General features: G+C 40.7%; 1 long non-coding RNA gene across 4 annotated transcripts in view; it reads right to left on the bottom strand.

Moving 5' to 3' along the window:
• Positions 1-25,924, bottom strand: part of LOC103667875 — a 309,854-nt gene that overhangs the window by 27,328 nt on the left and 256,602 nt on the right. For 3 of the 4 annotated variants that reach the window (XR_005833275.1, XR_005833276.1, XR_005833274.1), the window contains one exon: positions 7,110-7,307. This is a non-coding gene — a long non-coding RNA (uncharacterized LOC103667875). Of the gene's footprint in view, positions 1-6,275; positions 6,331-7,109; positions 7,308-25,924 lie in introns of those variants that run through there. The other variant, XR_569884.2, reaches the window with a different exon arrangement.

Here is a 25,924-nt window from a genome sequence, read left to right on the forward strand (position 1 = left end):
GTATGTTTTGTTTTCTTATGTCATCAGCTGTGGTTTTGGTGGGAAGTTGGGAGAAGCTGACGTACAGAAAGCTATATACTATCTAGTAAGATGCTGTATTTAACTGGAGTCTCAGAGAAACTACGATACTGTAGTTTTAGTTTTTTGAAGTATTTAATTATATTTTAATTACTTGCAATTTGATCATCCAAAATGGCATAGCTCATATATACAATATATTTAATAATCTAGAAATTACATTTTCTTTGGTGTTCTGAGCACACAATTTCGAACATGGGCAGGAGGGTTCCCCCCACACCACCAACAAGCATTTCTCAGGATACCAGTCTGAGAATTCAGCTCAATTCTGACACTACCCGAAGATGGCATCAGATCTCACAGGTCAAGGGCTCAGTCCTACAAGATGGGATGTGTGTGCACATGTGTGCATGCACACACACACACACACACACACACACACACACACATACCCCTACACACTTCACATGGCAGTGGCAAGCCCAGGCTGTTACCTGCACTGCAGGCTCCTGACAACTGGCTATAAATCGGAGGGTCCCATGACTTCCTTGGGTTCAACTAATTTGCTATGGCAGCAGCTCATAGAACTCGGAGAAACATGTTATGTAGTAGATCACCAGATTACTGTAGAAGAATATAACTCAGGAAAGGCCCAGATGGAAGAGCTACATAGCGCAAGATAGGTGGGGAAGTGTTGTGAAGCTTCCATGCCCTCTCCAGGCCTACCACTCTCCCCAATCTCCAGGTGTTCACCAACCTGGAAGTTCTCCAAACCTAGCCTTTTGGGGTTTTATGGAAGTTTCATTCTAGGGGCACTCTTGGTTAGATCGTTAGCCATTGGTAATTGATTCACCCTCTAGGCCTTCTCCCCTCCCTGGAGGTCTGGAGTGGGACTGAAAGTTCCAACCCTCCAATCACTTGGTTGCGTCTCCTGGTGATTTCCAAAAGTCACCTCATCAGCCTAACAAAAGACAGCTTTATAACTCTCAACACTTAGGAAGTTCCAAGGGTTTTGGAAACTGTGAGCCAGCCAAGAACTGTGGTCAAAGACCAAAGATATTCGAGAAATTCATGTATTTTGGTCATCTGAATGACCAATTATATATTTCTTATAAATCACAATATCAAACATTTCTTAACTCAGTAATCTGGGAAATCTGCCTTAATTGATTTTCTAACTATTGACATTTTGAGCACTTTATTCTCACTAAACATCCGTATGAAAGAATAAAATGGACTAGTCCTATGTAAAATGCCTTGTCACAAAGAGTTAAGGCACTGTCAATGCCTATGGTTATAAAGTTGTTTTAAACCAGGGGCATCTGGGGGGCACAGTCAGTTAAGCATCTGATCTTGGTTTTGTATCAGATTATGACCTCAGGGTCCTGAGATTGAGCCCTGCATCAAGCTCCACGCTCAGCGTGGAGTCTGCTTGAGACTTTCTCTCTCTTCCTCTCCCTCTGCCCCTCCCCCCTGTGCTCGCACTCCCTCTCTCTTTAATAAATAAATAAATAAATCCTAAACACACACACACACACACACACACACACACACACACACACATATACACACACTAAAAAACAAACCAGAGCCCTTAGCACCTTTCAACCTTCCAAAATCTTTGACATAAATGAGTGAAACCATATGATAATTGTCTTTCTCTGCTTGACTCTTTCACTTAGCATTATCTCCTCCAGTGCCGTCCATGTTGCAGCAAATGTCGAGAATTCGTTCTTTTTGATAGCTGAGTAATATTCCATGGTATATATGGACCACATCTTCTTTTTTTTTTTTTATTTTTTAATTAATGATTTTTTATTATATTATGTTAGTCACCATACAGTACCCCCTTCTGATTACTCCCCTTTCTTTATCCCTTTCTTCCCCTACCGATCTTCCTAGTTCTTATGTTCCATAGATGAGAGAAATCATATGATATTTGTCTTTCTCTGCTTGACTTATTTCACTTAGCATTATCTCCTCCAGTGCCTGGACCACATCTTCTTAATCCAGTCATCCGTTGAAGGGCATCTCGGCTCTGTCCACGATTTAGCTATTGTGGACAATGCTGCTATGAACATTGGGGTGCATAAGGCCCTTCTCTTCACTACGTCTGTATCTTTGGGGTAAATACCCAGTAGTGCAATGGCTGGGTCATAGGGTAGCTCGATTACAATACACATGGCCTGGAACCTGTCTGAGTTTTTCTCCATCTGTGTGGATTTTGGGCTCTTCATGAGTGAAGCCTCCCTGCTTATCAACCTTCTCTCCTACCACTCTGCCTGGCTCTCTATAGTCCAGCAACATTGCCCTTCCTCACTCCTGGTTTCTGGATCTCTGCCTGGAACACTGTTTCCCCTTCTTTTGAAGCTAACATCTACCTGGGTTTAGGTCCCCACTTCAGTGCCTCCTTCTTGGGGACACCTCTGATTCCATAGTCCCCTCCTAAATCTTTTTATAGCACCCTGTACTTTTCATCACAGCCCTGAACACAAATGCATTTATGGTTGACCCTTGAGGAACACTCACAGTTGAAAACCCACATATAACTTTTGACTCCCCAGAAACTTAATTACTAATAGCCTACTGTTGATGGGAAGCCTTACCAATAACATAAACAGTCGATTAACCCCTATTTTGTATGTTATATGTATTCTATACTGTTTTCTTACAATAAAGCAAGCTAGGTAAAAGAAAATGTTAAGAAAATCATAAGGAAGAGAAAATACACTTACAGTACCATACCATGAAAAAGCCACAAACAAGTGAACCCGTGCGGTGCAAACCCATGTTGTTCAAGGGTCAACTGTAAGTGGTTATTTATGTAATTTTAACTTAATTGCAGCCATCCCTATTAACATGTACTTTTCATACTGAGAGACACCATATCTTTTGGTTTACTGCTATATTATTCTCAGCATTTAGCTCAGTACCTGTTCAATAAATATTTATGAATTGGGTAAAGAAGTGAGGAAGCAGGTATAAGAAGCCAAAGCTGGTTCACCTTGAAGCTGGGGCTCAGGCTTGGGATACAAACACACCTTCCTGTGACTCTGAGCAAGAAACTGAACATCTCTAAGCCTTGGTGTTTTCTTTTCTGTAATATGGAGAGATTATATTATCCTCTCCCAAGTTAATTGTAAGATACAAAATAGGTTGTGTTGTATTCACAAATACTTATTATCGTGCCCGGCACAGAGCAAGCACTTAGAAAGTTGTCAGTAATGAAGGATTACTACTATTGCAAGTAAAGTAAAAGAGCAATCTAACTATGTCCATGATCTAGGCCTTGCCTGTGTCACTAAGACCCGAACAGCTGATGTTACAGCACAGTCAATAGCGATGGCAGCTCAAATCTTTCTCAAAGCTGATCAAGAGTATACTGATCCCGCTTCCACGCAGGAAGAACTTCTGCTGCCTCTTCACTTACTCTGAGAGACAAGTTATCATTTGAGTTGTGGCATCACACAGCTTCTCCCAGGAGAGCTGCTGGCTTTCCAAATAGAGCCAAAATCTGATCCTCAATTACATTGTTTAAAATAACAGATAGTGTCTCTCCTTCTAGGAGGGCTCAGCAGGATCTTACAATCATCACCCTAGCAACTTCTAGTTACTAACCAGCATTACGAAAGAAAGAGAATATTCCAGTAACATGTGGTCTGAGCAGACACTTAGACTTCGCATCTAAATTTACAACACGTCGCACTCTGCCACCCCCAGGAGTCCACACAGTCTAGTAGAACACATGAATATCTAGCTCCTCGGAACCCAGCCTCTCCGACATTTCCATGTCAGATGTGGTTTGTCCTCTACATTTGCAAAACAAAATCTTTTCTAAAAGTCTATTTAATCACTTTTCATTTCTGATTAAACCTTGTAGAAGATTATGTTGTACCAGGGAGAGCCTGTTCCCTTTAGAATACAATCTCTGAAAAACTTTGAAGGAAAAAGCAAGTTAAAAAGGAAATGTTCATGGAGTTAACTATTATTACTAAGGGAATTCATTTTATAATAAAATTTCAAGCAGTACATCGGAGAGAAAACCATGGCTAAATAGCTATGAAGACAAGGGAGGATTTATTCATACAAGAGATGGTTTAGGAGAAAGAACTTCTTGGCCAATTTCCATCATTATTGAGAACAAATACATTATATGCATACAAAAGGGAATTTCACAATGAAGCTAGTCTCAAGATTTGGCACTACCTAACAAGGAGTAAAAAAACCCAGCTTTGTCATAGAGTTGATGCTAGAAAGTTGATCCCCAGTCAAGGATTACAGTTGCCAACTCTCTGGCCTCTTGAATCTAGATGAGGTCACGTGATGACTGTGCCTCGCCAAGGATAAATGAGCAGAAGTGCTCCTTGTTACTTTGGGGCAGAAACATTTAAGAAGTGGGGATGGTCTTCAACCTCTATTTCCCCATGTTGGCTAGCTTGTGAGGAACCTGAGGGGACGGGGAAACCACAAGATGGAAGGAGTCTGGATTCCATAAAAAAGCCACTTGTAGACAAGCCACTTGCAGACAGGAATATCCACCCTGTACTGTTTCATCATAAGAAATATATTTCTCTTGTCTAAAGGATTGGAATTTTATGAGTAATTATCACAGCAGTTAACACTGTCCCAATTAGTATATTCTTTTAAAAGGGAAGACAGTCATACATTTTTAAAAGGTTCTTGAGAACCTGAAGTCATCCAAGAAGCCTGACAGGGTGAGTGCGGTCAGGATCCTATAAAGTGGCAGCTCTGTGTTTAGTATACGACAAGATCTATCACTGGCACATGTTTGTTCTACTCACGCAATTTCTCTGGTGCTTTCGACTTGGCCACACTTTAGAATTCTAGGAACTATTTCTGTAATATTACCAATTACTAATTTGCGACACTTTCTCATTTTTGGCATTTGGCTCCTTGACTTCATGCCCCTGTAATGGACACTGCGGACCACAGAGTCATCACGTGTGAGCTCATTATTTCTTCCCCAATGCATAGAATGTCTGATGTGAGTAACAGTCAGCACGTTGGCTGAAACACAGGCCAGGAAGCCATACCTCTAATCATTCCAAAATATATGAAGCAAATGAACTGCAGACAGGCAGACAAAGCCCTTACCAACTCTCAGAAGCAGCAAGAACTTGCAGATCCAGATTCTAGTCCACTCATAGGATGGATGCACTTGGTTCCAAGACTGAAGTTAGGGTTCAAGTTGATTAAGACAATGGTGGTCATCAGAATCAGAATTATCATTATTATTTTTTTTTTTACTTCATCTAGAGACTCTGTTTGCATTAGTCTGGAGCTGGGCTTGGGTAACTGCACTTTAGACCAGTTTGCTGTGTGCTTACAATATACATTAACACTTGAGAACTACTGTATTAAGCTGTAAGTTATAATACATAAGCAGCCATGAAAAGGTAGTGTAAAGGCTGATACAAAAATGTAAATAGAAGTATTTTGTTCTAACGTTAAAGAGGAAATGGAAAGACATAGCTTTTTAAAGAGGAAAAAACACATATCATAGCATCTGCTAGAAGCCACCTGAATTACAGGTCCTGTCCTCGTACCATAGAGTCTTGTCCAGGTACCTCAGCCCCGTGGAGACAGCACATTTCACTCTAGGTTCTTAAATGGGGAAATGACCTTCTGTAAGGCAGAGGCTAAACTCTGAAGCAGAACCAGGATCCGTGGTGGCGCTGGCATAAGGAAAGAGGATATCCAGAGAAGGATGGAGCACCATAGGGCTGTCCATCCTTTGTGGACACATTTCAACCCAATGTTAAATTGGTTTCATAAACGTTCTACTTAAAAACCCTAGTGTAGGGGCTCCTGGGTGGCTCAATCGGTTAAGCATCTGCCTCCGGCTCAGGTCATGATCTCAGGGCCCTGGGATCGAGTCCCACACCGGGCTCCTTGCTCAGCAGGGAGCCTGCTTCTCCCTCTGCCTGCCACTCCCCTGCTTGTGGTTGCTCCCTCTCTCTGGTAAATAAATAAATAAAATCTTTAAAAAAAATACCCAGTGTAGCGGAGCAGCAGAGTTATTAAGAGTACAGATTTGGAACTTCAGGTCCAAAACATAAGCATCTATACCCACTATAGAGAGTTGGTCTAAAGGAAAAGATGGAATAATAATTACCTTGTTCTAGGGGGTACCTGGGTGGCTCAGTAGGTTAAGCATCTGCCTTTGGCTCAGCTCCTGATCCCAGGGTCCTGGGATCAAGCCCCATGTTGGGCTCTTTGCTCAGTGGGAAGCCTGTTTCTTCCTCTCCCTCTGCCTGCTGCTCCCCCTGCTTGTGCTCTCTCTCTTTCTCTCTGTCAAATAAATAAATAAAATCTTTAAAAATATATAATCACCTTGTTCTATGCATTATACTAAATACTTCATCCACAGTGTAAGATGTTAATTTAACATATATATTTATACAATATATATTTATATATATTCTGAATATCTGGGATGTTAGCCCTATCCTTCCATAGATGAAGTAAATCAGTATTTGATAAAAGTTCTTTCCTAGTCCCAGAAGTTCATTGACATGCAGCATCCTGTCCATGCTCCTTGCCAACGCCCTAAAAGCAACATAATATCAAGGGGCTTATGTAATAGAGAATAAACAACAATATGCAGAGTACATATCTAGACTCAAGGCCTCATTCTTGTCTTTTACTGCTCCTGTTAGGCTCACAAAACCGCTGCCTTTGAATGTGAGGTTTCACTTCTAACACTCCTAGGTGATGTCAAGATTCCTAAGCTATGTGGATTAGTGGCTCTCTGATCCTAAAATCCAGAAATCAAGGCCTTCTTCTGTTGCAGGGACATCCAATGGTAAATATTTATTCCTTAGGGGTCAATATTTTGTGCGCAGTTTCAGGGGATGATTTATCATTTTCTGCTGGTCTACTACTCCCTTTTGCTACCCTCTCTTTCCGATTCAGTTTCTCTCCAGAAATTGCAGCCCTACAGCAAAAATGTAGTTCCAAAGTCGCCATCACTCCTTCCACTGAATGCCCTGCTAGCTCTCACTCCTCCCTGCACACACCCCATCACCACGCACGCTTATTTATAAGCATATCTACGTATTTTCAACAACCTTGCCGAGGCTCGGACAAGCTCTTCTATGTGATGAAATATTCAGAGAAACACTGCCTGTTGCGGTGGCCGGGCTCAGGGTGAGTGCCTCTTGGAAGAACACTGCGTTCTTTTCGGGTGAACGGCTGTGTCAAAGAACCACGGGCGCAGCTGAGGGTAGCTCACCAGGGCCAGGGAGAGGCAGCATCAAAGGAATGATCTGAAATGTGAAAAAGAATCAATAATCATTCTTCAAAATAAGGCCTTTTCAAACATGGCAAATGTCACTGGCTCTTGGCAACACTACTCGGGATTTATTCTCTCAAAAAGGGCACCACCACAGGGCTGGAATAAAAAGCCCCGGTATGTTATTCTTTGAAATGGCAAAATGACAGAAAAGCAGGCACGGGAATTCAGACCCAGATGCAAATTAAATGTGCATAATTCCTTGGAGTGTTTTGATCCATCTTCTCGTAAGGGCTGCGCTGCTAGGCTAAGGGTGGGTCAAGGGAGGTGTCACGCAAGTGCAGGGAGGGTAAGGCCAAAAGGCGTCCCTGCAGAACCTGGACACCCTCACTCATACGCCAGGTTCGAATGAACACCAAGAGTGAGAGCTAATTTCTTGTTTCCTCAGCTGCTTCCGTCTCGCACGCCTCCCTCCCCCTCCTGCCCACCTCTGAACATCTCCAGCTGCCTCTGATTATTCCACTTCTCTCCTTCCCTTGACCCCAAATCAAGCCCCCTGGGTTACTCTGATGGCCTCTCTTCTTGTTCCCTAATGCTGCTTTCTCATTGCTTCCATGCACTCGTCATGTTTACATCAGAATAATGGGTCCAACCCAGGTCTGATCAAACCACACCTCCTGCTTGCCTCCAAATCTGTTGGGGGTGATCTACAGAAACGGTACATTCTGCATCCTTCCCAGTGTAGCTCTGGATTTTTTTTTTTAGCACAATCTCCTCTGTGAACCCCCAAATCCCTATAATGTCATTACAGCTACCCTCCAAATATACCACACGTAAACATATGCCATGCGTCCTTGCAGCTGTCCACCAGGGAGCAACCTGTATCCACCCTTCAAATACCATTGTTTATAATGGAAGGCTTCATAGTGTTAAAAAGAGCTACACGCTGTACATGGAGGGATCTCACAGCCAAATGCTGAGCTGAAGAAAAATGTTACCAAAGAGAACATATCACATAAAATCCACTTCTATGAAACCCAAAACCAGGCAAAATAAGTCCATAGTTTTAAAATCATAGTTACCTCTTGGAGGTGCAGAGAGTTGATCGGAAGGGGCACAAAGAAGCCTACTGGGGAGATGGAAATGCCCCATCCAAGGCTTTGATCTGGGTAGTAATCACACGGGCACATCATACGTAAATCCGGATAGTAATTACATGGGAGTTTACATGTGTAGAAATGCACCGAGCTGGCCAATGAAGACGTATCAGTTACGCCTCACTTAAAAAGCAAACAAACACTAACAGATAAGTGACATTTGGGAGAAGCATTTCTTATGTTCCACTGGTCACCACATCCCAACCTCTGCCCATAAAACAAATAACTCTCTTCTTCATGTTCCTACCGCCTATTACAGCTACAGTTATAACAGATGGTCCTTACTGGTATCTCTTTTTGCTCTTAGCTTGTGGCATCTTTATAAAAAGGGATTGAGTGGCATTTTCTTTTCATCCCCAGCACTTAACACAGAGTTCGGTCAAATGTTGCCGAATGAATGTAATAAGAGTCACAAATAGAAATGAGTGGGCCCTCTGTGCATGTGGGGCCGTTCCTGCTGTGAATGTCCCCTAGCACGGTGGCGTGCTTGTCAACGGGCTGGACTCTGAACCATCATCCTCTCCCGCCTCCAGGGCTGTTCGTAAACGCACTGTCTGCCCCATTAAGAAACGGAGCGGAGGCAAAGTAATTTGCACCCCAGACCATGCTACGCGGGGCCAAGAGAGCACACACGGTGGGCTCACACACAGTCAGCTAGGCAAACATTAGGCTGGTTCGTTGTTTAAAGAAAGCAAAATTAATTTGTAGCTGTCAGTCAGTTCAGCGAGATTTGCTTCACTTCCGAAATTTATTGACAGGCTCTAATAACTGGCACTTAAATTGTCTTTTCTGGAAGCAAGCGACAAAAGGCAGGAACTGGAAATGCGATGTTCACCTCTGGTTCCCAAGCGAAACGGAAAGAGGCCATTGTGGTCATATAGTTTTTATACCATTTTCAAATCTTAATAGACATTTTTGCTATTGGAATTTTCCCAAATTAGCTTGCCGTTTTTCTTTACTACTGCAGGGTTAATACAGTCTGAGTGTTTTGGCAAGGTTTACAGCACAGAGAGTGAGGGGAAAAACGGATTGTGATTGCCTATAATAAAGAGGGTGGCGAAGACAGATTCAACAGCCGTTTTATTGAGGGACTTCTGGTGATCGGCACTTTGACGTATTTTAATTCAAATACTCTTTACAATAATGCTGTGAAGAGAGATTTATGAGACCAAATTTACAGATGAGGAAATTGAGAGCGGAGAGGTAAAGTAATTCCCCAGTACCACATAGTAATGCTAAACTCAAAATTTAAATTAATATTTCTTATGCTAACTCCTATGAAGTCTGATGCGGTAATAACCTGCAGTTTTATAGATGCAGCTTTTAAAAAGGAAAAGGTCCTTCCTAACTTCCCTCAAAACTCATCACCTGATATGTAGGATAGGTAAAGTTGCATTGCAGATGATGCCGAAATTTTTAATTGAACAGATGCTAATGATATTAATGGAGACAAATATAGAAAGAAAAATGGGATTGGGTCTTGTCGCGTTTGAAATAGCAGCCTGACAGCCAGGTATAAATATGCACGAGGCCCTGGAAACACAGGTGTGTGTGTGTGTGTGTGTGTGTGTGTGTGTGTGTCTTAAGTTAAAAGATATAAATTTGGAGGGGTCACTGGGTGGCTCAGTAGGTTAAGTGTCTGCCTTTGGCTCAGGTCATGATCACAGGGTCCTGAGATTGAGTCCCGCGTCGGGCTCCTTGCTCAGTGGGAAACCTGCTTCTTCCTCTGCCTGCCGCTCCCCGTGCTTGTGCTCTCTTCTCTCTGACAAATAAACAAACTCTTAAAAAAAAAAAAGAAGATAAAATTTGAAATTGTTATATAGTGGCTGCTAAAATCATGCATTTACGGGGATAGAGAATGAGAAAGAGCTGAGGGCGGTGGTCTGGAGAATACCAACATTTTATACAGTGAGAGGGAGCAGGGAGAGGGTACAGGAAGAAGAATTACAACAAAATACAGAATAAATGGTGAATAGACAATAAAGAAAAGGTCCCTTAGAACGTGGAGGGAGGAATGGGCATGGACTCAAAGGAAGTATAATAAATTACGAGCAAAACAAAGTCACGAGGGTCTTATTAATAAGCTATCCTAAATACCTGTGGGTACAGAAATGTCTCAGCCGGAAGGCTGAAGGCGGAAGACAGGGGGTAACAGGGGAAGCCATATACGGAAATGTGAGAACTTGGAACTCGAAGAAAGCTGCTACTGTGTCAGTATCGATGATCAGTGCAAACGGGAGGAAGAAAGATATGCAATGTGCTGAACAGCTGAGATGATATGGAAAAGTTGACACACTATCAGAGGAATCATTAAAAACAAAATGGTGGACGAAGTGAAGGGCACAACATTTTAAGTGCCTCAGGGGAGTTTTCTATAACAGAGAGGTAGCCACCATTTATTCCCCATCCCTTCTCTTCCTTCCACGTGGAAGGTCATCATTAACAGAACACTCCTGGCCTCTCTCTGCAAACTTCACTTATTCTCCCCCATGGTGCATGGAGTAACTTATCTTAAAAAAAAAAAAAGAAAAAGAAAAAAGAAAAGATTTTATTTATTTGAGAAAGAGTGAGCGAGAGAGAGTGGGAAGAGAAGGAGCGGGGGGTGAGGGGCAGAGGGAGAGGGAGAAGCAGACTCCCAGGACCCTGGGATCATGACCTGAGCCAAAGGCAAATGCTTAAACAACTGAGCCACCCAGGTACCCCTGGAGTAACTGATTTTATTGGTAAAGGTGAAAAGAATAAAATCCATGCTTATGACTCAGAGCCTCCCTCTTTCTCTTAGGAGCCGGCCTTTCCAGCACAGGGCGCAGGCTCTCCACGGCACTCTGCCACGTGGCCAGCCTCACCATGAACGGGCAGACCTATCTTTTCCAATCCTGGGGGGTCAGTATTAGGTCCCTGATCTGCAAATATCTGCCTCCCTCTCCAGTGCCACTATTATAGGCAAAAGAGAGCAGTTTTGATATCCCTTCTGCTAATTGTTTGTCTTAATGTTCAGTAGTGCATGAAGGTCCAACGTGCATGAAGGTGAGATGCTATTGTCAGGCACTTCCTTCCTCATCAGGATTAAAATAAAGGCAGTATGGGCATGTTTTGTCAACCACATCTAGACTGAGCCACCTGAGGACAAGGATGGGCTCTCCTCTTACCGCATTTCCCACAATACCTACATGACCCATAGGAGGCACCCAGATTAATCAGGTTTAATTAATGATGAATTAAATGTTTCTAAACTTCTACAATCTTGATTTTTTTCTCTCTTCCTTAAATGGTTAGGTAACAGAAAAATTTGGCAAAACAGGGCTCTCACATATTCGATACAAAAAAATACTCGTAGATAAGAGGAGTTCCTACATCAATAAGGAAAAAAAACACCAAGAATCAGAAAGAAAATAGAATAAGAATATGGATAAAACATTTCACATAAAAAGAAATAAAGTGGCCGATTCACAGCCAAAATGATGCTGAACCTTATTCAAATCAGAGAATGCAAATTAAACAATAATTTCATTGGTTCACACGATTAAAAAGATTGATGATATCTAAAGTTGGTGAAGGTTTAAGGGAACAGTCACTGTCTGTTACACTTCTAATGGGTGTGTAAATTAAGGAAACCTTTCTTGGTAAGTGATTTGGCCATGGCATCTAAACATTAACTGTGCATATCCTTTGTCTAAGCAATTCCATGCATAAAAATTTATTTGAAAATATTAATACATAATTTCAAATATATATAGGCAATGGAGGTCTTTTCAGCATTTTAGGAACAATCTTAGTTTGGATTAGTAGGGGCTGTTTAAACAAATTAGGCTACAACTACGTTCTGGAATAGTCCTTAGCTAGGGCTCTCAATCTCAGCATTGACATTGCAGTCTGAAATACCTTGGACTGCATAACTCTTTGTTGTGGGAGGTGGTCCTGTGTGTTGTAGGATGTTCAGCTGTGTCTCTGGCTTCCATCCTTCCCGGCTCCCCCTTCCCCACAGTTGTGACAACCAAACATGCTTCCTGACATTGCCCAATGACAGCATGTTTCCAGGCAGTGCCAAATTACAACCTGTTTCTAGACATGGAAGCCAAAAGACAGCCTGTGGTGCTGGGGCAGCATTATTCCTATTTAAACATCACAGTTCCACAACAGACAAAGGAGAGCACCTCGTAAGTATCAAAGTGTTCTAAATACTAAGGTTCCAAATAATAATTTCCCACAAGTGAAAATAGCATGTTACAGAAAAACAGAGTAATCATTCATGTTCTAAAAAGATAGAGATGAACATATATAGGTTTGCCAATGAAGCAAGCAGAAGTGAGTATAGGAAGACGTATACCAACCTCTAACTGACAGTGGTTTCCTCTGAATGGAGAACAGGAGTTTGGGAGCTTTTTCTTTTTTCTTTTTTTAAATGCTTTAGTGCATCTAACTAAAGGAAGTTAGAAATTGCATTCTACTACAAGTAACAAAGCCTTGAATTGGTGATTTGAGCAAGTCCAAAGACAGGCAGCCCAGGGCTAGGATTGTGGGTCCACTATGTCTTCCAAGACCAAGGACGTGGATTTGATCTCAGGTAGGCTTATGTGCCCAGCACCTAGTGCTCATGGGATGGTTGCTCTACTTGGAGCATCAAGTCTTCCTTCCAAGAAGGGGAAGGACAGCCAGGTACCAGGTAAGCTGAGCTCATCCTCTCCAATTACATGTCAGAACTATGTCACACAGCCACATCCATCTACAAGGAATCTATTTTTTTTAAATTCAATTTAATTAATATATACTGCATTACTAGTTTCAGAGATAGAATTTAGTGACTCATCAGTTGCATATAACACCCAGTGCTCATTACATCAAGCGCCCTCCTTAATGCCCGTCACCCAGTTACCCTATCCCCCCCAACTTGCCTCCAGCTGCCCTTAGTTTGTTTCCTAGATTTAAGCCTCTTATGGTGTGCCTCCCTTTCTGTTTTCATCTTATTTTATTTTTCTTTTCCTTCCCCTATGTTCATCTGTTTTGTTCCTTAAATTCCACATATGAGTGAAATCATATGGTATTTGTCTTTCTCTGATTTATTTTGCTTAGTATAATACCCTCTTGTTCCATTCACATCACTGCAAATGACAAGATTTCACTCTTTTTGATGGCTGAGTAACATTCCTTTGTAGATGTATATCACATCTTCTTTATTCATTCATCTGTTGTTTTTTTTTTTTAAGATTTTATTTATTTATTTGACAGAGATAGAGACAGCCAGCGAGAGAGGGAACACAAGCAGGGGCAGTGGGAGAGGAAGAAGCAGGCTCACAGCAGAGGAGCCTGATGTGGGGCTCGATCCCATAACGCCGGGATCACACCCTGAGCAGAAGGCAGACGCTTAACCTCTGTGCCACCCAGGCGCCCCTATTCATTCATCTGTTGATGGACATCTGGGCTCTTTCCATAGCTTGGCTATTGTGGACATTGCTGCTATAAACATTGGGTTGCAGGCACCCCTTGGAATCACTATGTTTTAAGCTTGCCTCTTACCACTTGAATACAAACAACAGTAGACAGCTAACAATAACGTCATATGTGAAATGTTTTCAAAATGAAGAAAAAGGAAAGGTAAGAAGCGGGGGAATGGAAAGAAGGGAGGGGAAAAGGGATAAGGATAGAAGAAAAGATGGAATGGACGCAGAGCTTGAAAACAACAGGTGTAGGTCTGAATCCTGCTGTCATCACTTTCATGCTTTTGATGGAAAGCAAATTAGTTTCTTTGAGGCTGCTTTCCCAATTATGGAATGCCTATCTTACAAAATGGCTACAGAATTAAATGAGATCATTTAGGTCATATTCTTAGGTGATTGCATACAGCAGTTGCTAAGTAAAGAGAATTTTCTTCTTCCTAGAATGCCCATAGCCTATTGAATATGAAAACATTCAAGCGCACATATATAGTTCTTTAGTTGTTCCACGGATGTCATGTTGAACCATAAGGAAAGCTTCTGCTCTTCAAGGGCAGGGACTACGGAATCCTGTGGGATTTCATAAAAAGTATGGGTATCTTTTATACCACATCCACACTCACTGGACATCACATACCTTCTGCCCTGGGTACTGGGCAAGGCTGATGACACAGTGATGCTACACAGAGCTGAGAATGGACCTTTGAAGTGAGGCCCAAGAATTACTATTGTGGAAGTGAGTCCCCCAAAACATAAACAGGCCTGATCTGCAGTAGCTGGATTCGTTATGAGACACTCAACATGGGAAATGAAGGACAAAGAGGAGCTCAGAAAGGAACAGAGAGAACCCTGGAGTCTTTACATGGTGAAAATTTTGCTTAGTGGAGGTTGCATTTATGTGTCATGGGGAATTATGGAGGGGACCAGAAAACCCTGGCACATGTACGCACAGACATACACACACACAGACACACACACAGACACACACACCACTGCACACATACCGAGGCTGGAGGAATTCCCACTGATTACTTTCTCCTTTTAGACTGTCCACTTCGGTCCCACCCCAAACACAGCCCACATCTCCACACCCTCCCCTCACAAATCACACTCTCCTTCTGGACCTCCCAGTCTCTGTGAAGGCCATCTCCATTTTCCCTACTCTTAGGTTCTTAAGTTCTTTTTTTTTTTTTTAAGATTTTATTTATTTATTTAAAGAGAATGAAAGTGGGGGAGGGGCAGAGGAAGAGAAAAAATCTCAAGGAGACTCCACGCTGAGTGTGGAACCTAACACAGGGCTCGATCCCATCACCCTGAGATCATGACCTGAGCCAAAATCAGGAGTCAGACTCTTAACTGACTGTACCACCCAGGTGCTCCATGGGTTCACAAGCTCTTGAGTCTCCTTCAACTCACTAGTCATAAAATCACCTAGCAAGCTTGCTTTTCACAGGTGTTCCTCTCTTTGCATTTCTATCACCACCACCTCAAGGTCTGTGGATTACTGACCCAATCTCCTTACAGTTCACACTCCATATCACCATGCAAAAGTTTGTCCATTAACTTCTGAAACACAGTTTTCTTATCACAGAGTGCAGTATTGCCCTTATTTTCTAGGTAAGTAAACTGAGGCACAGAGAAGTGAAAGATCTTGACCAAGATCATATGGCTTGTAAATTTCAGACACAGAACTTGGTCTCTCCAGCTCCAGAGCCACATTTTTCTCACGATAGCACACTGCCTCTCAGGCATCAGGGAAGTCTCCCCATGCTCCTGGAAGGTGGTCGACTTCCTGCCCTTCTCAGCAGCCTGTGTTCCAGCTGCTTCCACACTACTGACAAGCAAGCCCGGTACCGAGATCCCTGTGGGAAGCTGTACTGAAGCCAACATCAGGTCAGGATGCTATTTACTGGGCAGTGGAGTTGAGGAGGGATGAGGGCCAGTGCCTGTGACTTCTGTGTTTTAATATTCACTTAACTTTGTGGAGAGTAATTATAATCCACTCATTCTACACCAGCTGGTATTTACTTCATCCTCCATCAGGCATCAACAGAGCATGGGGCTGCAAGACAGAAATATTACTCTGGCGAGCATAAATATTTCATTTTTCACACCACAAATGCGTTGATGATTTATTAATTAGCCTAAAGGCTGCTGCCTCTGTAGAGCTGAAAATGAAGCTTTTCTGCTGTGTGGATTGGGCTTGTCTGGGGCACCATGCCCGTGGGTGATGCTCAGCTGGGAACATGGCCCAAGTTAGGCAAACGGCCTCTGGAATGTCCAATCCAAACTTCACACACAAACTTGCCCCACCTTGCCTTTTCACTGCTCACAGAAGCCTCACAGAGAACTTCTTCCACTTCAAAAAAGATTTTATATCTGCTTTTCCAGAAAAATGTAGCTGGGATCAGAGCCAACTAGTCTACCTACCAGCCTGCTACCCTGCTAAGGGGTCAGTACCTGCCTTTGACCCAGCGTTTGAAGCTACATGATCCATGAGAGTTGGATATTCAGGAAAACCAGTGGAGCTTCCCCTTGAACTTTAGCCACAAAGGTTGGGTCAGTGGTAGGGCTCAGGGCCCTTGCTATTTATAACTGAGCAAATACCATCTGTGAGAGGAATAATTATGCTAGAGGTGAAGCACTCATGGGACAGAAGTCCATCCAACTGGGATCTGCACACCCACCCTAAGCAACTCCCTGAGCTCTCTGAAGAGACTCTCAACTTGGTTCTGAATAAGTTGCAGATTGTTTAAAGGAAGAGTAAAAATGGAGCCCAAAATATCAGCTTTGACGTGGATGAAGCTAAATTAGAGGACACAGTTTGGGGCTGGGTCAAGTAGTCTGCCAACTCCCCACATTCTTCTAGAGCAGTAGTTCTTAAGGAGGAAAGGATGCGGTTTTGCGATGTCTGGAGACATTTTAGGTTAGTGTAACTGTGGGGATGCCATAGGCATCAAGTGGGTGGAAGGGCAGGCATGCTGTTAAATATCCTACAAGGTGCAGGAGAGCTCTCAAACTGTTCTCTGCCCCCAACGAAGAAGCATCTGGCCCAAAACATGAATAGTGCCAAGGGTGAGAAACCTTGGTCTAAACTTGCAAGCAGCATATCTGAGGTAAACATGAGTCTGTAAAGCAGACACATTTGCATAGGTCACTGTCTCTCACTGCTCCTGGGGAAGAAGGAAGAACAAAAACCCACACCTCATGCTTAGAATCTTTGATAGATTATCGATTGAGTAGATTATTTATGAGAAATGTGGACTGGTGGTTGTTATCTCCTTCCCAAGTAACTCATTCCATCTTAATAGGTATGAGTAAAAGGTGGGACAGTAGGCCAAGAGAATCCTTGGGGGAAAATTCCCTCAAAAATACCATGAATGAAGGACAGTTTCTCTCTTCTAACAGTATACATTCTCAGACTCTAGACAGACAAACGGATGAACCTCAAACACTAGCAATTGATCAAGGTAACAATTAGGAATACATCCTGCCCCATCCCTTAACTTGATCCCAACATACTTTCCTTTGGTGCCAGACCTCACATCCCTGGCTTCCTGCCCTGACTTAGATATCTGTCTTTGGGCCCACTGACTTGCCCCAAACTTTACCCTGTCCTCCCTCTGATGATCTACTCCTTTCTCCTTCCGGGGTTTATCATCACTCTTCTGATTCCTCCTGTATGACTGAGCCTATACTCTGGCCCCTGGCTAGGGACAGCCTGGTGAAAGGTTAGAAAGCCACACATAGAAGTTCCCTGGGTCACACCTTTCCATATTTTCTGCTGACTTTTCTCAAGCATCTTTCAAGGTAGGAACTACCCTAGAGCAAGTTGAAATTCAGAAGGATAGGCGACTGCGTCGCTCAGTCAGTTAAGTGTCTATCTCTTGGTTTTGGCTCAGGTCATGACTTCATGGGTCATGGGATCAAGCCCTGTGTTGACCCCCAAGTGGAACCCTGCACAGTGCCCTGGATCAGGCCTGCCTGATCAGCAGGGAGTCTGCCTGAGATTCTCTCCCCTCTTCCCCTCCCCCAATGCATGCATGCCCTCTCTCCTCTCTCTCTCTAAAATACACACACACACACACACACATATTTAAATAAGGAAATAGCAGTTCCTGAAACACACCAGGAGTGTAACAAACATTGAAAGATATGGATAAACTGTTGACTGAATGAGCCAGCTAATAGTTGGCAGAAGCAGAATGAGAAAGATGATCTGCCTTATATTCCTATGTCTGGCTTCCCTACACAACGTGGCCTCCTGACTCACCTGTTAGCATTTCTGTCTCTTGTTCCAGGGCATATGACCCTTCTTCAGGTACATTACTTTATAATGCACATCTTTCTATCTATGATATCCCCAAGCCATCACTCCATGTCCATGACTATGACATTTTCCATACCCAACACAATGAATTTCAGAAATTGCAAAGTTCTAATGATCTTTTGGGTCAGAAAATTCCTGTAATTTCTCACACTGTATGTATCTAGATCTCTATAATCTACAGAGAGGCAATCTACGTATCATTTTAAAAATTGATTAATTCAAGAAATATACATTGGGGAACAACATAGTGCTTTGGGGGAGGGTTTGGAATAGTGATTAAGAGTGAAATCTCTGGAGTCAAACTGCTTGTAATCAAATCCCACTTCACCATGGATTTGTCTTATGACTTGGAACATTTTTATTAACCTCTCTCTAGGCCTTACCTCTTCGTATGTAAATGGGAATAATAGTAATAATAATAGCACTTCCCTCACAATTCTGCTATGAAAATTAACTGGATAAATTGTTATATTCTCTGCCACAGTGGCACTGTTCGGTCACGTGCTGGCCATTTATATCGTCTTACACAGAATGTGTATCTAATTCATTCAACAACGTTCTTGATATTAACAAAAGGTAGCAATTATTGGGTGTTTACTCTGTGTCGAGACTTTGCAGTACTTTATCTGCTTTCTAACTCATGAGCAGGTGACGTCCCTGAGTTGCGTGCGTCAGTATCCCTAGTGTACAGATGAGGAAGCTGAGGCAGAAGCTGAAAGTGCCCGATCTGCTCAAGATGGCACGGCCAGCACATAGCACAGTGAGGATGAGAGCTCAGATTGGCTCTAAGTCCCCCTTGCGAACCACTACCCCACACATGCCAGGGGATGGGCACACGGCAAGGAAAGGCAACATCAGTGGATGCATGATGAAGGCACACACAGGTCACCAAACAGAGATAAAGGCCACCTTGGGCACAAGAGGAGGTTTTCCAAAAGATGCAATTTTGGTTAAGGTTTGATAAATGAGAGTCACTGGAGTGAGGATCTGGGGGGGGGGGCTCCTTTCACAAAACTATGTGAACATCAGAAAACAGGGACAGTTTGGTGTTGCTCGCTGGAGCATGGATTGTGAAAACCAGCAGGAAAGAAGAGGGGTTGATGAGGTAGGCATAGTCTAGGTCACAGGAGACATGGACACTATGGAAGCATCTGACTTTTTCCAGAAGGCAGTAGCAGAAGGCCACAGGCACATTTTTTACTTAGAGAGACTCACTCAAGTCCGAGTAGGGTAAACAGGTCATGGGTGAAACCAGTAAACTAGAGTCCAAAGAAAGGAGTTCCTGTGAAAAGGCCTGAGCCAAGACAGAGAGATGGGCATGGATGACAGTAGACAGAAAAAGCTATTTAGGGGGTGAAAACCCCTTCATGTTTGAGTAAAGAAAGTTAAAAAACAAAATCTCTGTATAGGTAAAGGAGGAGTTTCCCATTGAACCTAGAGCCACGTAATAGTGAAGCCCCAACAGAAGGGCCCAGCCACCAATGTGCCAGGCCACATGAGGCAGGCAGAAAAGATGTCCCCGCTAGTGGCAGCAGAATCCATTCTCCAGGCATCAGAAAGGCTCTCCTGCAACCAGTGACCCTGTGCACAGAGTTGTTAGGCTAGAGCCACAGGCCTCAAGGCTAACAACCAGAGCCTTTCCATTAGCCCGTGTGGCTGGAGAGGTACGAACTGAATTGAACTAAATGAGCAATTCCTAATTCTCATTTTAGTAAATAAAGAAAACTATATCATAAAATTAGGCATGATTCAAAATGATTAACACTAGCAACTTCCCATGAAATAATTTAACCTGCTTTGATTTAGGGGATCTGGAAACTTCCCACGAAACTATTATCAACATATGGAGAGTTTTCATTATTATTAATAAGAATCTGTTAGGCAACTTGTATTTAAAAATGCTCTGTGCACCAAATATTGAAATAGACAGCGTTCTCAGAGATGGCTGCCAAAGCCCGTACACACAGGTGTGGCATCAATGCAGACCATGGGATGACCAGTTTCCCACTACAGTGGGCAAAGACTTTGCAGGCCACAGGGATTTTAAAGGGAAATTCACGGAGATCAGACTTAGCAAAACCGTTTCCCAAAGGAAACGTCAAAGAGTATTTATGGACCCTGGGAGTTCTGAGAATTCAGGCTCCAGGTCAATTTGCCTATATCAGTTCTACTAAATTGTAATAATAGTTTGTTAAATGAGACTTTCATTTGAGATGCCTGTGCATCAAATTTATTTCTTATACGATAGGCTGATTTTAAAACAGCTAATGAGAATCTCCTTTTATATAGTCTTTTAGGTGTATTTTTTCCATCAAGCCTATTTTTAAACATTTCAAACCAAAAGCAAATGTCAATGTAATAATCAAAAGTGTAGGTATTTAGAGGAAGTAAAGTAAATGTACAAGAAGTGGCATTATCTTTCAATAATGAGCAAAACAACAATTATCTCAGAGCACACATTTGTCTTACTTTCTGTTGAACCTTGAGGAGAATGAATAATCAGGACATGAAGAGTAAAGAAATGGGCTGAATCATTATGGCTCCTTCCTCAGGAGGCTGTAAAAAGGGATTTGCTCTGAGACTCACCTAACACAAAAAGATGAATTCCTGATAGCTGAGTCGTTAAATATTTAAAAAATAAAACAACAGCTCTCTAAAAAATAGAATTGTATATTTCTTCAACTTCTGCAGGAAGGACGTTTGAAGCCACAATTTAATAGAAGAGATGGCAAAGAGGAAAAAAAAAAGACAATTTTGATTACCCCAAAATAAATATCACATGTACAATAAAAACTTAAAGGGCCAATAATGACTTGGAAATTATTATTATTAAATTATTGCTACATTTATCATGAAAAAAATCTCTGAGTTGATGTTTACAGGGTATCTCGCAACATCAGTGATAAACATAAGACAACATTTAATGAAGAGAGAAGCTTAAATATGTGTGTATTCTGTGCGGTCTTAACTATATCATCGCATTCTTGGCACATGAGTCATCAGGCAAATTGCTATATAAAAAACAAAAGCCTAGATGTTTGTATTTTGGATGGCCTAAGAAATAGATGGCCTAACAAACCTAATTGCCAAAAACTAGTAAAAGATGGCCTAATGAACCTAATTGCTGAAAACTAGTAAAAGTTCTTGGTGAATACAGCAAAAATTCTTCTTACATGTTTCAATGACGTTGCTTTAAAAAATGAAAATAAAAGGGGCGCCTGGACGGCCCAGTTGGTTAGGCATCTGCCTTCTGCTCAGGTCATGCTCGCAGGATCCTGGGATCGAGCCCCATGTTGGGCTCCCTTCTCAGCCAGGAACCTGTTTCTACCTCTACCTCTGCCACTCCCTCTGCTTGTGCTCTCCCTCATGTGTTCTCTCTCTCTCTCTCTCTCTCTCAAATAAATAAATAAAATCTTTAAAAACTTTTTAAACATTAAAAAAATGAAAAAAAAAACTAGAAAACCTGAAGTTTGATAGAAAAAAAATGCCAAATCTGCCCTGAAACAAAAAAAATTCAAAATAAAAATAAAAGAATTTCATTATATAAAGAACGAGATTTCCTGTTAAAGATGAAAACAATAGACATCTTGTTATTTGTGACAACATGGATGGACCTAGAGGGTGTTTTGCTAATTGAAATAAGTCAGACTGAGAAAGACAAATGCCATATGATTTCACTCATATGTGGAATCTAAGAAACAAAACAAATAAAAAACAAATAAACACAAAGCAGAATCAGACCCATATATACAGAGAACAAATCGGTGGTTGCCAGAGGGTAGGGGGTGGAGTGATGGGCAAAATAGGGGGAAGGGAAGTGGGAGACACAGGTTTCCAGTTATGGAATGAATAATTCATGGAAATAAAAGGCACAGCATAGGGAATATATCAATGATATTGTAATGGCATTGTATGGTGACAGATGGTAGCTATACTTGTGATGAATGTAGCATAACATATAGAGATGTTAAATCACTATGTTGCACACCTGAAACCAATATAACATTATGTCGACTATATTCAAATTTTTAAAAATGAATAAATAATGATAGCTAATCTTTAAAAAAAAAAAGCAAAGTAAAAAGACACCATGATTGAAGAATAGAATAAGATAGCCAAATCAGATCTATAAAATGTCCAATATTGTAATTATCAATTCAAAATATAAGCTTGAAAAAGAAAAAAATGAAACTGAAGAACAAGAAAATATAACTAAAGTAGATTTTCAAATTATCAAATTGAAATTCGAGAAATGGAACAAAATTAGTAATTAAAGTTAAAAATGCAATATCTCAGTTCAACAGCTAATTCAACAAAGCTGAAGGGTCAAATAATTAAAGGGTGGGATCAAACAAAATGAGGAGGCATGAAGAACAGTATTAAAGACACAGACATTTGGAAAGAAATTTGATAAACATACAAAATTAAAAGGTTGGCGTTCCAGAGAAAATGAGAGATATTGATAGAATCTATTTGAAAGGAAAGCTACAGCAGTCAAGGCAGTGTGAGATTGGTATAAAGATAGACAAAATCTACAGTCAAGGAACAGACCTACACAAATATGGACAACTGATTTTTGACCACAATGCAAAGGCAGTTTAATGGAGAAAGAATAGTGTTTTCAAAAAGTGGTGGTGGAACAATTGGATAATCATATGCAAAAAATAAGAATAAGGACTATAGTGCATACTTCCCACCACACACAAAGATCAAATGGATCATAAATGTATAATTTAAAACATAAAGCTGTAAAACTTCTAGAAAAAAATACTGGAAAAAATCTTTGTGACGTAGGTTAGGTGAAAGTATCTTTTATTATTTATTTACTTATTTATTTATTTTAAGTAAGCTCCACGCCCAGCACGGAGCCCAATGTGGACTCAAACTCACAACCATGAGATCAAGACCTGAGCCAAGATCAAGAGTCAGATACTCGACTGACTGAGCCTAGGTGAAAGTATCTTATATACAATACTCATGGATTTAATTGTGCCCCCCTCCCCAAAAAAAGATATGTTGAAATCCCAATCCCCAGCACAGGACCTTACTTAGAAATAGGGTCTTTATACCATGTTCGTTGGGCTAAAATGAGATAATTAAGGTTGGCCCTACAATATGACCAGTGTCTTTATAAAAAGGAGAAATGTGGGCACATAGACATACAAAGAGGGAAACCTTGGAGAAAAGACCCAGGGAAAATGCCATGTGAAAGCAGAGGACTGGAGTGATAGAGCTAAAAGCTAAGGAATCCAAAGATTGCCAGAAAATCACCGGAAGATAGGAGAGATTCATGGAAGTCACTCTCCCTAACAGCTGTCCAAGGGAAGCAACCCCACTGACAATTCGATTGCAGTCTTCAAGGCTCCAGAGTGGTGAGATGATAAATTTCTAGTATTTGAAGTCATCCCATTTGTGACACTTGGTTACAGAAGCCCTAGGAAACTAATACAAACACCACAAATGTAGTCCATAAAATGTTTAAAAATCATAAGTCGGATGTCACCAAAATTAAGAACTTCTGCTCTTCAAATGTATTTGTTAACAGAATGAAGTAACGAGCACAGATTGAGGGGAAATATTTGCAAACCACACACATGCACGATAAGTAAATCATATCCAGAATATATAAAGAAGTCTCCAAATTCAATGATAAGAAAACAAACAGCCCAATAAGAAAATGGGCAAAATGTTTCAGGAAAAAAAAATGTACAATGGCAAGTAAGCGTATTGAAAAGATGTTCAACATCATTAGTCTCTAGGAATTGCAAATTAAAACTACAGTGAGATACCATTTCACATCTCTTAAGGTAGGTAAAATTTGCAAGACTGGTCATACCACGTGGTGGCAAGGATGTGGAGCAACTGGAACCCTTATACACAGCTGGTGGGAATGTAGAAATGGCATATTTTGGAAAACATTTTTATATTTTCCTAAAAATTTAATATACACCAATTTATAATTCAGTCATCCCATCTCTAGGTATTTATCCAAGATAGATGAAAGCATATAAACACACAAAAATTTGTATCTGAAGGTTCATACGCTTACTTGAAATAGGCAAATCTGGAAAGAATCCAAATGTACATCAACAAATCAATGGATAATATATATAGCCATATAGCCAAACAATGGTATACTGCTCAGCAGTAGAAAGGAATGGACAATGTTTACAAACAACAGCAGTTTTTAAATAATTGTGCTGAAGGAAGCTTGATATAAAAATTACATACTGTATGATTCCATTTAGAAATTGCTCTAGAAAATCCACGCTAATCTATAATGACAGAAACTCAATCAGTGAATCCCCATGTCTGGGGATGGGGAGGAAAGGCCTGGAGGAATATCAGGGCGGGATTAGGGCCATGAGAAAATGTTTTTTTAGGGGGCAATGATGGATGTTTATTCTGTTGATTCTTTTGAAAATTCCATGGGTGTATACATGTCTCTGAAACTTATCAAATTATATACTTATGTGTAATTTATTATATGTCATTATACAAAAATTATATACTTTTGTGCAGTTTCTTGTACATCAATTGTTTAAAATATAATGTCAATTATACAAAATCATAATTAAATTGGACTTAAAAAATATAAATGTTGAAAAAGTTGCAGACTTGTGGAATGCTATATTATTTAGAAAAAAGTCTTATGTCAACTGACAAAGTTGGAAAAAGCATATCCTCTGACCCATACATTTGCAAATAAGTCTACCTTCTGATCCTTCTCATTATACGTGTATATATACTGATAGTATGTATCAATATAAACTATGGATAATATATTTTATATATCTATTTATTAGATAATGTATGAGTGGTGTATATATAATATATAATTAAGTAATACCCACACATTAAATAAACATTAATATTCCTAGAATAAATCTTTCTCTTAATAAAAAATAACATTAATCAATAGTAGAACACATAACCAGATTCCTTTAGTTACAAAATGGAATACTGTTTGGCAGAGAATGTGAATAAAAACGAAACTAAAACTACCTGATGAACTTTAGGGGGAAATAGACATATCACATATTTTATAAATGCTTGTGTCAATATGATATTAAATAAATATAATTTCCATGTAAACTAAAAATGATATTAAATAATATAAAAAATACTAAATGATAAAATATTAAATCAAATTTGCAACAATGATCATAGGAAGATTAGAAGAAAATGAATCTTAAATTATTACGGATTTTTTCAAATGATTACCAAGAAAGTTTTCTTTTTCTTACTTCTGTTGCATTTTCCAACTTTTATTTAATGAATAATGTTGTTTCACTATGTTATAGTGAAAGCAGTAGCCAACAAATTTCAGAGTATTAGGTTCAATTCTTGTAGTGTGTCTCTGTTTGTTGACCAAGTGTTACTTAATGATGTAGCCTGTTGAATAAAATAGAGAAATGGAGTTAAATGATCTTCAGTGTTAGTGTCAAATATGCTGCCCCACTAAAATGGCCAGTGGGTTTCAGCTGGTTTGATTCATAGGTCCACAAGGTGCACAAAGTCTCTTAAAATTGACCCTAAACAGCAAAATGTAGGCCAGGACACCAAGAGGGATGCATTTGACGAATTGCATATGACATAATGTAAAATTCATAAATGGAAGAATTTGAATCTGAAAATACTTGAAATCCTCAAAAACTAGACCAAACGGATCACAGTATTTCCAAGAGGATGCAAGCACTCATTTTAACAATCGTAAAATGGCATACATTCC

Source organism: Ursus maritimus, unplaced genomic scaffold (genome assembly GCF_017311325.1).
Source record: "Ursus maritimus isolate PB19 unplaced genomic scaffold, ASM1731132v1 scaffold_7, whole genome shotgun sequence".
Classification (NCBI taxonomy): domain Eukaryota; kingdom Metazoa; phylum Chordata; class Mammalia; order Carnivora; family Ursidae; genus Ursus; species Ursus maritimus.